This window comes from Trichechus manatus, unplaced genomic scaffold (genome assembly GCF_000243295.1).
Source record: "Trichechus manatus latirostris isolate Lorelei unplaced genomic scaffold, TriManLat1.0 scaffold00033, whole genome shotgun sequence".
In the NCBI taxonomy this organism is placed as follows: domain Eukaryota; kingdom Metazoa; phylum Chordata; class Mammalia; order Sirenia; family Trichechidae; genus Trichechus; species Trichechus manatus.
In genome coordinates this window covers 10,993,940-11,010,859 of record NW_004443969.1, presented here as the reverse complement: position 1 = coordinate 11,010,859, position 16,920 = coordinate 10,993,940, and the positions used below count along the sequence as shown (strand labels likewise).

At 42.3% G+C, this 16,920-nt stretch overlaps 1 protein-coding gene across 1 annotated transcript in view; it reads right to left on the bottom strand.

The window, feature by feature from the left end:
• Positions 1-6,128, bottom strand: part of THSD7B (thrombospondin type 1 domain containing 7B) — a 1,037,490-nt gene extending 1,031,362 nt beyond the window's left edge. The window contains exon 1 of the mRNA XM_023730207.1: positions 5,997-6,128. The gene's annotated coding sequence lies outside the window, so the exon portion shown is untranslated. The remainder of the gene's footprint in view (positions 1-5,996) is intronic.
• Between the last annotated feature and the right edge of the window lie 10,792 nt (positions 6,129-16,920).

Here is a 16,920-nt window from a genome sequence, read left to right as displayed (position 1 = left end):
CAGGACAGGACTTTTCTAGCAATATTTGTGTTTAGTTTTAGCTAGAAGAGATCCAGAAGAAATGACCAAAGAATTTTCCTCACAGAGTCTGCAAACTCATCGACATTCCTTGCCTCTCCATGATTGGCCAGTAGCTCTTCCAGTTCACAGAATGGGTCAATTCAGGTGAAATGAACCCCATTAACTATACTTAATCACAAAAACGAACGGAAGTCAATATGAAGTAAATTAAGTTAATTCTGGAGACTAGAAATGGAGGTGGAAAAAAATAATTACTTTTTCCCAAAAAGCAAAAAGCCTTGTTGAGCTGCTCCCATGCACCTACATTTTAATTAAGTCGTCAGAGACAGCTGTGGGGTAAAAAGGATTGATATTGGAACACACAACCTGGGTTAGAAATTTGCTTTTGCCCCTTACCAAGAATGTACTTAGTATTCTTATTTTACGTTTTCTAGGAAAATAAATTAAATAGAAGATAGAGTGGCTTTATATGAATTGAGAACTCAGCTGAAAGGGGCCTAGGAACCCTCGAGTTCTTTGGTAATATAAATATGTATGAATAACAATATCGAAGTGTTTTTAGTAGATATAAATGTTAGATATAAGAAATTAAAACGTAAAACTAAACAGATTTCAAGTTCAACTACTTGATAATGCAAATATTGCCTTTACTTTTTTTAAAGAAATAATTGGTTTTATTCATTCAGGCAGAATTATATTTGATTCTAATGGTGACGGCATTACAGATCTTGCATTTATTCTTGTCATGAGTAACAATATCAAAGGTTAATATTAAAAATATTTATCAACTTGAAGAATGTAATCAATGTTACTGAATTGTACACGTTGAATTGGCATGTGTTTTGTTGTATGTATTTTCACCACGATAAATAAACAAGCAAACACACAATATTTAACAACTGATAGGGCTCGGGCACCAGCCAATCAGAACAGACTCCAGCGGCAGCCCTTTAGCAGGTCCCAAGGGCCCCTTACTGTGCCAGATGGATGACCCTCTTAGTGGCTGCATCAAAAGGTGACCTAAGGGCTGCAGGGAGTGGCCTGTAGGACTGGAGGGACAGTGAGACTGTCAGGGGGCTTAGAACAGCACCTGTTTGGCTACTGGTACAGAAGTGTTTCAATATTTTTACAACCAGTAAGGGTTGTATTAGTGCATGTTGCCCAAATCGCCCTGAATATGTCTAAGGTAAGCAAAAAGGCAGAAATCAATAGAGGAGAGTGCAGAAGCAAACTCTGCAAGGAGAGATTACTGCAGGCCTTGGTCTCATGATAATTAAAATACTTTTATTTAGGTGCACTACATGCAATGTTTTTCATAATAATCACCTGAAATAACCCAAATTAAAATATGTGTTACTACAAAACTACAGTCTGAGACCAAGGCAATGGTGCCTAACTGCCACAAAGTTTAGAGCTTTTCTCCACATTGTGATTCTTCCAGAAGTAATGAGCTGTTGGCTAACGTAACACCAGGGCACAAATCAGCAGCTAATCCTCACTCATGCAAGTGGAACACAGCAAAGAGCTCTCCTCCAGTCAAGGCATTGAAGAACTGTCTGTGCATTAGTTACTTAGGATTCTGCTTTTAGCTACAGCATATTTAATTACAAGAGGCTCATAATTAAAACATGCCTAGAAAAGCAAAATCAAAAGCAAGCATCATGTCCCTTGCTACAAAATACCTAAATTCAACAACGACCACCTTTTGTTCCATCCAGAAAACATTCCCACATGTTTACAGGTCATTACAGTTAGGTCAATATCCAACCTTTTCTGGTATGAGGACTGATGCTTTTAACTTCAAAAAATTCTGATGCCATATGACACCAAAGAGTTGTACATTTAGAATCCACTAATTGCAAAAATACCTAATGATCAAAAGCTAAAATGAATTTAGTGATGCTTTTAAATGCATAACAGCACATTAAAAAAAAAAAAGTTGCCTTTGAGTCGACTCTGGTTCATAGTGACCCTATAGGACAGAGCAGAACTGCCCCATAGGGTTTCCAAGGAGCGGCTGGTGTATTCCATCTGCTGACCTTTTGGTTAGCAGCTGAGCTCTTAACCACCGAGCCACCAGAGCTCCTCTAAAATATAGTAGGTCTTGTATGTGACAGATGAATTCATTGTTCAGCTTACAAACCAAGCTTGGATTTAACCCCCATCCCCTGTAATAACCCTGAGTCCCCATCAGCAGTGAAACCCTATTCTACGGCATCTGTATAGTTAATTCCAGAATTTTACCAATGCAGGACATAGAGTAATTGGATTTCACTAATATTCTCTTTTCCCCTTCAGATGAATTGCTGTATGCAGTAGCTATAGAATGCTCATGATAAATTATGGATGTATTACTGAAAAATAACAACGTATCTATATTTTGTATAACTGGCCACATCCAGGCACATTAACTCAGAATGAAAGCGTAGTAATTCCAGCAATTCAATGACTGAGATGCAATTTCCTCCTCATCAAGATGACACGAAAGGGGACAAGGAATAGCACCTAATCCTTTTTGGCTTGGTTTCATCAACAGCCACTGTTAGCTATTATAAATAACCACCCCTAAAAATCCTAGTAAAAACACCAACAAAATAATCCCAATCAATGACGGAATTTTAAAGGATGAATAAAATGTTCATCCCCTTGGAGCAAGGGCGCCAGTGACTTTACGTCTCCTAAAACCCTGATCCTACTCAAACACACAAAAGCAAACATCTAGAATTAAAAGTGGAGTTAAAAAAAAAAATCCCTCTACTTTCACAAGTTTAACGTGTTAATTATCACTTGAATATTAATCCTGTTAACAGCTCTAAATTAAGGACCTGTGTTATATTTAGGATGCTGCCTGTTATTAAAAGTAAACGCAGCTGCCTGTTTTATAGTTGTAGACCGTAACATATCTTCTTTTACAAACATAAAAACACTTGTGTGCAATTCATATTAAACAATCCCAAAGCATGTCTAAGTAGCTCATAAAAATAGTTTGTGATACTGTAATATACTGCAGTCATTCAAAGATGCTTCCTTTGCCCTTCTTCAATCGAGCATCTCAGAACCTTTGCTGTTAATGGTGCTGTCCTCTTTTTCCCAACAAGTAGTATAGTTGTCACTACTTAGAATCCTTTAATGCGTTTATCTTGGCTGTGTATTTAATATATCATATCATTTGTCATTTTGGCAGTTAACTCAATAGGACCAGTCAACTCTTCTCCATCATTCTATTCAAACTTTTGAAACGATGTTATTACTTTAGTGCCTAATCTTTATAAAGGTATACAGAAGAGCAAAATAGCAGTTTGGGTAGTTTTTGAAGGAATTACATGACTCCAACTTCAGTTTGTGAAGTATAATTAAAATGAGTTGACATGCCTTGGAATTTTTCTTCTTTGGACACCCCCTTTTCTCCCCTTCCATTAACTTGGCTCCCATCTTTTTATTCTGACTGCTTTCTTAGTCTGTTAGTTGAGGGAAATTTTTTTGTTTACAGATGTAAAGAAAATAATTATTCCTTCGGAAGCAGGATACGCAGCCAGATCAGGTCCATAAATGCCTTTCTGGTGATGAACATTTTAGCAGTCTTACTTTTTCTTTAATTCCTTACATGCTTTCTTTTAAAAAGGCACACTCAGCAGAGACCAGAAAGTTACCTTTAATTGCCAACTTATTAATGCCAATCCTCAAACAGTGGAATCAGTGTTTATACCTTTTTTTATGATCAGTAATTATTTTCTACCTAATAGTATTCCTGTTTCTTAGCCCTTTGACTCTTTAACAAGCAACGACTTTGATCAAAAACACTGGGGAGGGGATTAAAAAACTGTAAAGATCTTTTTTCACCTATTGATTTAAATACTAAGGTAAATGCAAAGTGACTCTGCTGGGTTATGACCCTTCACAATAGACTATCAAAGCCCATCAGTAGCAGGCAAGCTCTGGCCTGGACCACTCATCTCCAAGTGCTTATCCCTTGTTAACCCTCAATTTTTCCAGTACCCTAAGTGGTCTGTGGGTGTTCAGGGCTGCTGGAACTGTCTGTACTAATGTGCAAGATTATCCCACATTTTCAAAATCAGCAATTACGCACACAAATTCTTTGGAAGTATCTGAGTCTGTTGTTATGGGGTCAGGAGAATTATCTTCATAAGTGTATTTCACTTAAATTTGCATAAAGAGTTTCCGATCCTCAACTACCAGCAGGTAGGTGGAAAGGACACAATGTGCAGGGATAGGAAGAAGGTAGTCCTAGCGAATCTACCAGGTTGGCTCCTCTACCACAGAAAACAGAGCTGGCCACATTAAGTTTTAAAAGAAGGCTCCTGTTATTAATGACATCTAGGTTTAGAAACAGCAGTGCATCAAAGTGAAGGCTCAAGACAGCCACTTTATATAGCATTTAACCCACAAAGACAGGAGACTTTCACTCACCACTGAATATGCTTCTTGATTTGGTTAGTAACATCCTAAGTGGCTTTCAGGAAGCCTTAACCAAATGTTGTAATATTGTGAAGAGCAGAAAGAGGCGCCTCTTCCCTGGAGATCACTGCCTTGCAGTTACCCAACAAACCCAGACTGCCCTGACGGTGCCTGGCAGATAAATGTATCATTTTGGCATCCAAAGGCTGCCTGTCAAAAGGAAAACTCCAGATACACACGTGCGAGCACGTGCGCGCGCGCACACACACATACACACACCTCACAGCCTGGATAGCATGCTCTTTGCCTGCGTGGGTTACCATTTCCATGATATCATAGCACCCACAGGTGTACCGGTGAGAAACACCTGGCAGGCTCCTCTAGCCAGGGTGTCATTTACAGGGACACAAATGTGCTTAAAGGCGGGGAACTGCTGACTACTAGCAGAACACCCTGGCAATAAACAGAGCACCGAAGAACCCGATGTCCCATAATCTAGCCGAACTCAACCTTGACTCTAAGGAACTGAATCTCAATAGCTCTTAGGGACGTTCAGAATAATCACGAGAAAAAGTGCTACTAGATCATATGACCTGACCTCCAAATAAAGTGTTTTTCCCCCCTTGTATTTAAAAATCTTGCACACAGAGTGAAAAAGAGCGCGCTCTAAACACTTCCTCCCCCACATACAGACACCAAGTTTTTCACTTCAAGATTTAAATGAGGCTGCCAAAGAGTGAAGGTTATTTACATATTTAAATAACTTTAATACTTCAGGAGTGACAAGTGTAGATGGGTGATGTTTACAAAATACGCGTTTCCTACTCCTTGCCCCCAGTATAACGCCCCATTCCCAGTTTTCTCTCAATACACAGCGTGATGTCACTCCCCATCAACGAGTCTCCTTCTCCCCAGCTTGCCCCTTGCCCTCCACAGGGACAGTGGAAGTGTAAACTGTCGCTGCAGCCTCCTAACACTCCACTGATAAATCAGAGGAAGCTGCAAAACTTCTTGGCTTGCTCAGCTGTCCTCCAGGGGCACTGAACACCCACACGCAGATTTCGCCCTCAGCGCTACCAAAACTGAACCCACAGTTAACCTGTTTGCAAAGCTCGCGGAACTCTCAGCCCTCTAATCTCGGTTGCAAGGCTGCCGGTGCAGGATGGGGGATCCCCGCCTCCCTTCATCCCAAAGCAAGCTGGAAGTGGAAGGGACAGAGGCTCCTGCCGCCCCAATCCACAGCTCAGTTCCGTTGCCTGAGGTCGCTGCCCAAGTTGCTGCGTGGGGTGCCCCCGCCCGCGCGCCCAGCTGGAGTCTCAGTACGCTGCGCCCCTGCAACCCACCCTTCACCAAGCACCAAGCCAGGGGCATCCGAAACGCTCCACTTCCAAGTTCCCGCGTCTGGCCAGGGCAAGGGGCGAGGGAGGCTGCCTGGGGAGGAAAGAGCAAAGTCTGTGCCCCCAGCGCTTCCCCCGCCCTGGGCCACTGCCGCCTGGCAACCTCGCCGGCTACCCGGGTCCAGGCATCCCTTGCACTGTGCGCAGCGCGGCCGCACTCACCCGCCTCGCCTGAGCCGCCGCCGCAGCCGCAGCTTCTGGGAACCACCGAGCCCCGAGCTTCCCCAGCGCAAGAAAGATGGTGGTGTGTGTCGGGAGACCACCCATTCCAGCGTCTGGCAACCCGGCGGCGACTCTGGGTTCTCAGCACTGGAGGAGGAGGGAAAAGAGGAGGAGGAGGAGGAGGAGGAGGAGGTGGAGGAAGGAACGGCGCAGTCGGACGCCATCTGCTGTACACCTCTGCGCAGCCATTGGCTGCCTGGTGCGTCCCCGGCAGCCGCGGGGCGCGGGGCCTCGGGGAGCCACCTTGCGCCTGGCCTCCCCCGGCAGCTGCTCCCCGCCTTCCCTCCCTTCTCCTTCTGCCTCCTCCTCCTCCTCTCTTAGCCTAAGCACCCACACGACCCTCTGCTCCGTCTGCTCCCCGAGGCCAGCAGCCACGGGCGCTCTGGCTCCCCTTGGCTCTTCTGCGCCCCACGATTGTTTTCCGCAACTTTGGACCTCTAGGGTACAGGTGCGGGCCGGGTGAGGGGACTCTCCAGCTGAGCTGAGCCTTGGGAATCCGAGCCGGGGAGAGCCGCGGAGAGGGGCGAGCGCTTTGCTCCTCCCGGGTCCAGGAAGTGATGGGTGGGGTGCTCCACGCCCCAGTGATAATCCCCGAACACACACACAGCCCTCCCGCATGGTCCGGATGCCCTGGGTTCCTTTTCAGTCCCCGGGCATGAGAGGGCTTCAGTGTTACAAGGAAAAAGACAGAGAAGATCCTAGAAGGATTATGTGAGAAGGAGAGAAAGGAAAAAATCGGCGACGACTCTGAGGGAGCGCCAGGAGCTAGGTCCGTACCTGCCCAGACATTCGCCTTTTGAGGGTCTCCTAGAGGCTGTCAGCCCACGCCGACCAGAGCCTGGGAAAATCTCTCTTGTTTAAAGGGTTTGTAGTCCTCGGGAAGGGAAGGGAAGGGAAGGGACAGGATGCCCTTGGCTCCCGGATATCCGATGCAGAGGGACGGCAGGGGAGGTGGAAAGCCTGAGTCTGCCCAGGTGAGACAGGAGTGCCTAGAGCACGTGGGAAGCAAGATGCAGTCACAGCTCTCAAAGTCGTTTGCTTACTCTCTGACACTTGTTCCAAACCCTCCTGGTTTTCGACACCTTTGATCTATGAAACTTCTTAGGCTTGTTCAGAAAGATGAAGAAGTTGCTTCAAAAGGGAGAAAGGGAAAAAAGCATGAGGGCTGTCTATTGCCAATTACAGGGTGTTTTGCCTGTCGTATCTCTTTAAATGTGTGAGGCCAGCGACAGCAGGGATTGTATCTTTTCTATTTTATTCAATGCCTGGCACACCATGGATGTCTAAAAAGCAGCAAAATAATAATGATAAAATTAAAGCTTGATGTCAGAGCACAAATTAAAGAGATAAATAGAACAAGTAGGATCTGTCACAGGAAAAAACAAAACAAAAGAATTTAAGTGTCATTGAGTAGGGAAAAAGTGAAAATGCTGGTGAGGGGTTCTGATCCACATTGCTGCGGGACTGAGTTCTGAACGCAGGAAAGGGAACCCACCTTGCTTAATATTTTAATCAGTAATCACTATTCTCCCAGTGAACACTACCTTCACACTCTGGGTTATGCCTTTCTGACATCACTATCTTAAAAATAAATCAGCTGCCATTCAGATGCCAGAGAATTTCCCCAAATCTAAGACCATGATTTTACTTTCCCAAGAGGTAAAATGCCAATGCTGTGAGCCTGGGGAAGGAGAGACTGGTCCATTATGTTTTACTGCAATCTCAATATATACACATCAATAGCCAATGAACCTCATTTAAGTAACTTCAGGAACAACAGCCAAAGAAAAACATATCTGTTTTCCTGAATGGTTGCATTCAGGCTTCCTAGGTTTCAGTCTTCCCAGAATCAAAGCTGCATTTTCAGGCCACATCCTATGCACACACATCTGTATGGTGGAAGGATTTGTATTTGCAATCCTTCTAGAAAGAGGCCACCGAAGAAGACTTCTGAGTATCATTTATGGATATCTTGGTAGTTAGGCATCCTTCCTCCCACTTTAGAGGAAGTAGTGATATGTATATTTTTCTCTAGGCTGGCAATTTGGTTTCTACATGCATTCTAAGTTAGTATGTCAGCCCATTCTTATTAATCCCTTGCTCTACCTCAATGATCTCTTATGATACTCCTTGTAAGAATACTCAGACTCTGAAGACCCAACTTTCCTTCTATGTTGCATTGTTTTTATTTGTTCCTTCATTTTTTTAAACTAAAATATAAAAGATAATAGCTGTATGGCAATTATGTCCTATACATTGGGCTTCCTAAAACCAAAAAAAAAAAAAAAAATGAGTAACACATAAGCAGGAAATCTAAGTTATTTCTAAAAGACAAAGAACTGAATATTAAACATTTCTTCATTTTGTTAGCTTACTGACACCTTTAATCTACAGAATAGTCACTTTTCATTAAGGAACTGTGTTGATGACAGATATTTCAGTTTAGTAATATAGTATTAGATGCCTGGTCTTCATCTGACATCGTGAAATTGCATACAATTGTGGTAGAAAGAAAATGCAGACACAAGACTCATTTTAACTCCCTCTTCCCATTTTTAGCTCAAACTCCTAATTTATGTTTTAAATACATATTTCGATGAATATGAGTTTCTCCCTGAAATGGTCAACTTTAGTCCTTAACAAAAGCACTGCTCTCAACATCTGGATTGGGTTACAAAAATTAAAAGGATAACCTAGACAGGGAAAGAGAGATTGGACAATGAAGACTGAAAAGAAGAGACAAAATTTTTCCTAAGTAAGTGACCAAAAAAAGGATTTGGAAGAAGGTAGCCTTGAAAAGTAGGTGACATCATTATGAGTGAGGAACAAATCAATGTTCCAGGTGTAGAAAATAAGCTGGAGATGATACATTTCCAAAATACCCCTTCCCCACATGCGCAGATGCCAAAGGCCCCAGGCAGCACCAGGCCTTCCAGTGAGTGTAAAACAAAACAACAGAACAAAGGAAGAGGGGAAGGGGTGGGAGGAGAAGGTCTGTGGAGACCAGGTCCCTGGTGGGAACCAAGGTGAGGACACAGAGGAAAGTAACACTGTGCTATCCAAGTACGGCGGGAGTTTAGGTTTTCATTTTTGTTGTTGTATATGTGTTTGCCATTGCTCTTTCTAAATACAGTATTCTCCATACAATCTAACAAGCTGGGATGGAAATGTGCTACATAAATGAAATAAATAAGCAGTGGCATTAAACAAAAAAGAGATAATCGAGGCATACAGAGAAAAGAGGCCTTATTTAAAAAAGAAGTGAGAAAAGCAAGCAGGAGCCTGTACCTTGGGCTTGCCACCAAAGAAGTCTCTGCCCAGGTCTATGATAGCCTGTCCACTGAAGCAGTGAAGTAAAATATTCAGTCACTTTGAGGGACAGAACAGTAGAAAGCAAAAAGGAGAAAAAGGACCATGATTGTCTCATTTACACAATTAATGCAGGCCAGTTCCAGATTGGATGAGATTCTATGGCAAATGCAAACATTTTTTCTGCCAAAAAAGAGCGTTTAATCCTGGCATATAAATGCAAGTTTTGAGCTAGCTCCAGTAATTTGAATTTGATATGTCAACATCTTAAAATATGATATAAAGATAATGTCTTGAAAAGTAGTGTAGTGGAACGCCATTGGCTTCTGGCCCAGCTCAGTCCCTCTGAGCTGCCAACTCTTTCCCAGCAGACATTCAGAATTCATAAACTTAGCCTTGAACCATCAACCTCAGTCATTCATTCGGCAACTTATTTGTTGTCTACTGTGTGCTTGGCCTAGGTGTTGGCTATTCAGTGATTGAGTGATCTGAGACCTTGCCCTCATGGAGCTTGCAGTCTAATGGGAGAGACAGACAACAGCAACAAAAATGAATGCACAATTATAAGCATATAAAAGGAAGAGTTCCACGAAAAGGGAAAACAGTAAAGAAGGCTGAAAGGAAGATTCAGGATCAGGCAATATCGAGTCTCAGAGAAAATGATGTTTAGGCTGCCATCTCAGAGATAATAAAATGTAACATTTATTGACATTTTTCTAGATGTTAAGCATTGAGCTAAGTACTTGTCATGTATCACTTACTCCTCATAATCACTCCATAAGGTAAGTACTATTAACATCTACATTTGACAAAAGAGGCATAGAGAGTTTAAGCAATGTATTCAAAGTCATGGAGTCTCTGGGTAGTGTAAATGGTTAATGTGCTTGGCTGACAACTGAAAGGTTGGAGGTTTGAGTCTACCCAGAGGCACCTCAGAAGAAAGATCTGGTGATCTACTTCTGAAAAACCAGCCATTGAAAACCCTACAGAGCACAGTTCTACTTGGACATGCATGGGGTTGTCAGGGATCAGAGTTGACTCCACAGCAACTGGTTTGGTTTGGTTTGTTTGTTTTTATTCCAGGTCTCTTCACACAGCTAGGTAGAAAAACCAGAGTTTGACCAGTCGGGCACTAAAGTGTGCATTTTAATGTTATGATATATTGTATCTCACATGACTAAGCATCAGCCGGGAAAGTAGGTGGGGGCAATAATCCATCAGAGGCCAGAGTAGCTGGAGAGAGCCTGGGGGTAAGTAACATGAGACGTAGTAGGAGAGGCAGGCAGGTCACAGATGGTGCAGGTCCTTGTAAGTCAATGGATGGTGGTAACTGAATGAGTGATATGATCTAATTTAGACTGCTAAAAGATCACCCTGGTGCTGTGCAGAAAGAAGCAAATAAAGCAGCAAGAATGGAACCAGGAAGACCAGTGGTCCAGGAAAGAGATAGTGGTTGCTTAACAGAAAGGGAGAAAACCATGTAGATTTGATGGATATTTGGAAGCTCTTGTTCATCTCTTTGTTTCTACTTCTGCCTTCCCCTGTTTCCCTAGGTCTGAAATCCATTTGTTTATATCAGAATCCAAAATTCTGAATTCTTTATCTCAGCTGCTGCATTGGGTATGTTTTCTTGTCATATGCTAGTATTGTGTATAGGATGAACAGTGATGAACTCCTCATATGGACAACCCTGGGACCTTTGGGTCCTGTACTAGAAGGCGGCACCTTCCCCTCCCCTAGGCCCAGCATTATCTGAGTTCTTTGTTTGCGTATTCATTCTCCGGCAGAATTTACTGACCAAGAGATCTAGGGTGCAATGGTACTTTCTTCCCCACCACTTCTCTAACGTCACCAAGCCATTGCACAATCAGGGTAGGCAGTCACTCAATCCTCACTAAAGGGGAACATGGACAGGCAACTTGCATATACAGTCGTGTGGCTCTATGTCCAAGATGTGTTCTGTGACATAGGATGCTATGTGATTTGGACATTGTGCAAACACCATATATATATATATATATATATATATATATATATATATACAGGCAGTCCCCAGATTACAAACGAGTTCCATTCTTAAGTCTGTGTTTAAGTCGAATTTGTACCTAAGTCAAACAGTCAGATACAGTTCATATCTAACGTCAGTTAGTGAAATGTTTGTCTTAGTATATGGTACATACTGTACCTTTCTATGCATAAAAAACATTAAAGAAACACTTCCAGATACACTACATCTTTAACATAATAATACAATAATAATAATGTTTTGATGTGCATCGCAAAATAGTACCCATTTGTTATTATGAACCATTGCATGTACCTTGGATTTTTAATGTAATAGATTTTATGGGGTGTTGGTTTGTAACTATGAGTTGTACATAAGTCTGATGTTAGTAACCTGGGGACTGCCTGTATAATCTTACAGGACCACGGATGTATTTGCGGTCAGACATTGCTCAAATGGACCTTATGTGGTGCATGACTGTATGTAAGAAACAACTCCTACTAATTTGGAAATAATAAAACCCCTGGAGAGACAGCTTGGATCACGTTCATAATGACTTGGTTTGTAAAGACCAGGTGTTATGTAGATTGGAGCTTGTTATTATACAAAGATTTGGCAACCCTGATCCTCTTCTACTGGGCACAAAGCCACGTAATACTCACAGGCGTAACTTTGATGAGATGGGCAAGAGAGCCTGTATCTTCTATTGCTCTGTTTTCCAAGGACACCAGTCTATCTGATGGACAGTAGGTCCCTTTGCAATTAGGAAGACTAGAAAACATTTGAAAATGACAGCATTATCAACAGATTCCAAGCTACAGTGTTCATAAGTGGGGTGTGAGGAATGAGAAAAATAGAAGTGGAGTGGAAACAGATTGTTAAAATACAGCTCCTTGTTGGAATTGACAGTATGTGCTTTTTTCCTTTCTTAATCATTTAAACTATAAATACCCAACTATCTAGGAAACAAAAAATTGCCAATACATTCAATATTGAAAAGAAAACTTATATAAGAGAAACCTTTGTGACCAGACTTAATGGTCTGACTGAGACTGGAGGATCCCCAGAAAGCATGGCCCCCGGACTCTCTGTCAACCCAGAACTAAAACCATTCCCGACGCCAACTCTTTAGACAAAGATTAGACTGGACTATGGGACGTAAAATGATAATTGTGAAGAGTGTGCCTCTTAGCTCGAGTAGATACATGAGACTAAATGGGCAGATCCTGTCTGGAGGTGAGATGAGAAGGCAGAGAGGGTCAGGAGCTGGTCGAATGGACACAGGATATCAAGGGTGGAAAGGAGGAAGGTGCTGTCGCAGTATAGGGAGAGCAATTAGGGTCATATAACAATGTATGCAAAAATTTTTGTATGAGAGACTTGAATTGTAAACTTTCACTTAAAGTACAACAATAAAAATAAAAAAATTTAAAAAAAGAGAAACCTTTGTAATCAAAGCTTTCTAGCATATTCTTCTTAGGTTCTGCATTTTACCATTTTCATTGCTGCTACCTCATTGCCACTCCACCTGTCTCTATTTCATGTGTTATCCTCCTGAAATACTCTTTGTCATATCACTTTGATTCCCAGGAAGCTGTTATTTTCTTCATCTTGTTGCTCTATATGGGTCTCTTCATATTATCAACTCCTCAGAGAGGTCTTCCCTGACCCCCTCCCATCCAAAATATAATTTTCCACATCTCTGTATTTCCATATCCTGTCTTACTTTTCTTCATTGCATTCATTACAATCCAAAATTTTACGAAATAGTTGTTTCAATGTCTATTATCTATTGCGTCATCAAGAATGTAAGCCCCATGAGGGGAGGGACCTTATCTCTTTGTTGACTAATCCACCTCCCCCTACCTCATCCTGTGCTTACAACAGTGCCTGGCACATGGTAGGTACTCAATAAATGCTGGATGAATGAATGAATGGCATAAGTTACCACCTAACAGATGTTCGTGATCCTTCCTAGCTAGATGCTAATCTATCCCCACCCTGCCTTTCCAACCATGTTTCTCACCACTACCAATACATACCCTTCGGTCTCCCGGGTCTCCTCACCTGCACCCTTACAGCCAATGAAGCTTTGGTTCAGGCCCTCAAAGTCCCACCTCCTCTAAGAACATTTTCCTAGACCTAATTTCATTTCCACTTTATCTATTTCTTCCCTTTACCAAACTCCTATAATGCTTATTGTCCGTACCTCTCTGTTTTTCAATTAACTGCATATCATCTCATACTGTTCTTCGATGGTTTCATACCATTAGCCTAGTCCCCTCAACTGCCTTGTTAGTTCCTTGAGGGTAAAGACTAAGACAGATACAGTCTCATTTTCTCATTTTTGGTACACAGCAGGTCTTCAGTAAGTACTTGTTAATGGGCTAAGGTGTGTGAAGAATCTAAATAAGAGGGCTGGGCTTCAATATGGTTGTCCAAAGGAGCCCTGGTGTTGTAAACAGTTAAGCATCTGGTGTCTGGCTGCTAACAGAAAGGCTGGCAGTTCAAACCCACCCAGCAGCTCCATGCAAGAAAGACCTGGCAATCTGCTTCTGTAAAGATTACAGGCAAGAAAACCCAATGGGGGAGTTCTACTCTGTCACATGGGGTTGCTGTGAGTCAAAATCATCCATTCGATGGCACCTAACAACAAAAACAGGCTTCCTTTTGTCCTATGATGTTAATAGAAACACTTATCACTTTAGGTTTATGACAACCAGCACCCTTATCACGTTTTGTTTGTGGGCAGTTGACCTTGTTAAGTGCCAGGCAAGACTGTTCACATTCATTAAGCATACACTGACTGAGGATCTGCTTTGTGGCACGCATCACTGTAAGCACTGGGGAAGTCCTGGAGGAGATTATTATCTGAAGACACAGACACTTAATTTGAAACATGACAAGCCTTGGAAGCATCCTGTGGACACGGAGGAGCATCTAGCCCAGTGCGTCAGAGAAAGCTCCCCAGGCTGAATCTATCTGCATTTGCCCAAATCCAAAGGCAGAAAAAAAATTCACAAATTTTGTGACCTGCTGGTTTGAAATAGTTTATTTGTCAATGTAGAATTTTTACAGTGTGCTTGTGCTCTAGCATGACTTAATTCTAAGAAATCATGAAACAGGCTCTCATCTCACAACCTAGGGAAACACTTCTGCCATTGAAAGACCTAGACATGTTGCAAAATCATCCCTTCTGCTCAAATAATGAGCACTTCGACACCGAGGATCCTGTTCTTATGTCTCATCTTCTTCTCTTGGCTTCCTAGACACCACACATTCCTGGCTTTCTTCTACTGCTCAACCCCTGGGTGTTAGAGCATATTAGGTTTCTACACTGGACTCCCTTTTCTTCTCTATTTACACTTTCTCCTAAAATTAACACGTCCAGTCCCATGACTTCCATCATCTTACTAACAATGCCCACATTTATTTCTCCAGCTATTATGGTCAGGATAGGCAAAGATGTGCAACAGTAACAAATTAACCTCCAAACCTCAGTGGCTTAGCACAAGAAAGTTTCTTTCTCTCTCCCCTTGCATGACCAATACAAGTTAGCAGAGGAAGAGGTGATTTTGATTCACTTAACACATCCAGGGACCCTGGTTGTAAAGGGCTCTGTCATCTGGAACATCACTGGTCTTTGTGGCAGCAGAGAGATCACAGAGAACCCAAACCCTCTATTATATGCTTCAGCATAAAATGACCCAGCTCACTGGTGAGAACTAGTCACATGACCCCACCATGATGCAGGGTGGTGAAAAATATGAAGAAGCATATGGATATGCAGTGAGCAGGGACTGTCTCTACCACACCAGCACGGAGGTTTCCTCAGGGCTCCAATTCTATACCCAGCTGCTTGTTCAACATCTTTTTTAACATTGCTAATGTACTTCAAACTGAACATTGTTTTTTTCCCCTCAAACTTACTTCTCTCCCAGTCTTCCTCATCTCAGTATATAGAACCAGGAATTAGCCGGAGAAAGTGTTTCTTCTTTCTCTCACTTCACCCACACAGAAGTAACTAGTTCTGTTAGGTCCATCCCCAGAATAAATCCTATATTTGCCCACCGCTTTCTATCTTCACTATCACCACTCTAATCTAAGCCACAATGATATTTTCACCAGGCTGATAGTGGTAGCTTCCTAACTGACCTCCTTTCTTCCACTCTTTCCCTCGTACAATCTATTCTCTATATAGCAGTCAGAGTGATATTTTAAAAGGTACATTGGGTAAGATAATCTCCCTGCTGAAAACTCTCCAGTAATTTCCCAATACACTTAGAATAAATCCAAAATTCCCTATGTGACCTGGCCCCCACCTTTCTCTGAGAATGTATCCCCTATGCCTCTATTCTGGTGTCCTTTCAACCACAGTGGTACATGCCAATCTCATTCCATGGCCTTTGCACTAACTGTGAGCTGTGCCTGGAATACTCACCCTCAGACCCACACGTGGCTCTCTCTCTCATCATTCAGATCTCAGCATTACCATTATTTCCTCAGAGAAGCCTTTTTGACACCTAAATAAAGTAGTCACCAACCACTATCTGACATGCCCCCTACTTTAGATCTTTCCATAGCACTTATCACTATTTGCTGTTTTGCTATTTGTATGTTTGTTTATCCACTGGAATGTAGGCTTTATTAGAGCAGATCTTTATCACCTTGTCCATGCTTGTAACAGTCTCCCCTCCACCTCCCGCAGTACCTAGAAGAACAGTGCTAGACACAGGGTATGTGCTCAGTGGCCATGGACTAAAGAAATTTATTCATCAGTTCACCTATAAACTCTGGTACCATTGCTCAATCTCGCCTTTACCTTAGAGTAATCTTAACTTTTTTCTATATATCCTTTTAATTCAAAAGACTCTGGCTTAAATCCATATTTGCAACTGATGGAGACAAATCTAAAGAAATGAAACAGTGAAGTGACCATCCATGTGTTAGTGATTTGCAGTCTTCTTGACAATCAGAAGGAAGACGTTAACTAAGGAGGCAGCTACTTGTCACATCGAGAGGTTCATTTGATCCCAGTGATTAAGATACTGTGCCTGATGTGGTGAACTTTTATATTATTTTACCAGAGAACTGTGAAAACAGCCCTTTTGTCACACTGCGTTCTCAATTTTGGTGATGTTTGTCACTGTTCTGAAAGATGACTTACCCAATGGATGAAGGCAGAGACCAAATGGGAGGCAGGACTGATCTGGCGGTACATTGCTGTCATGGATTGAATTATGTGCCCCCCCCAAAATATCTATCAACTTGGCTGGCTCATGATTCCCTATATTGTATGATTGTGTACAATTTTGTAATCTGATGTGATTTCCTTATGTGTTGTAAACGCTATCACTATGATGTAATAAGATGGATTGGCTGCAGTTATACTGATGAGGTCTACAAGATTAGGTAGTGTCTTAAGCCAGTCTCTTCTGAGATATAAAAGAGAGAGTTGAGCAGAGAGACATGGGAACCTCATATCACCAAGAAAGCAGTGCTGGGAGCAGAGCATGTTCTTTGGACTTAAGGTTCCTGTGCAGAGAAGCT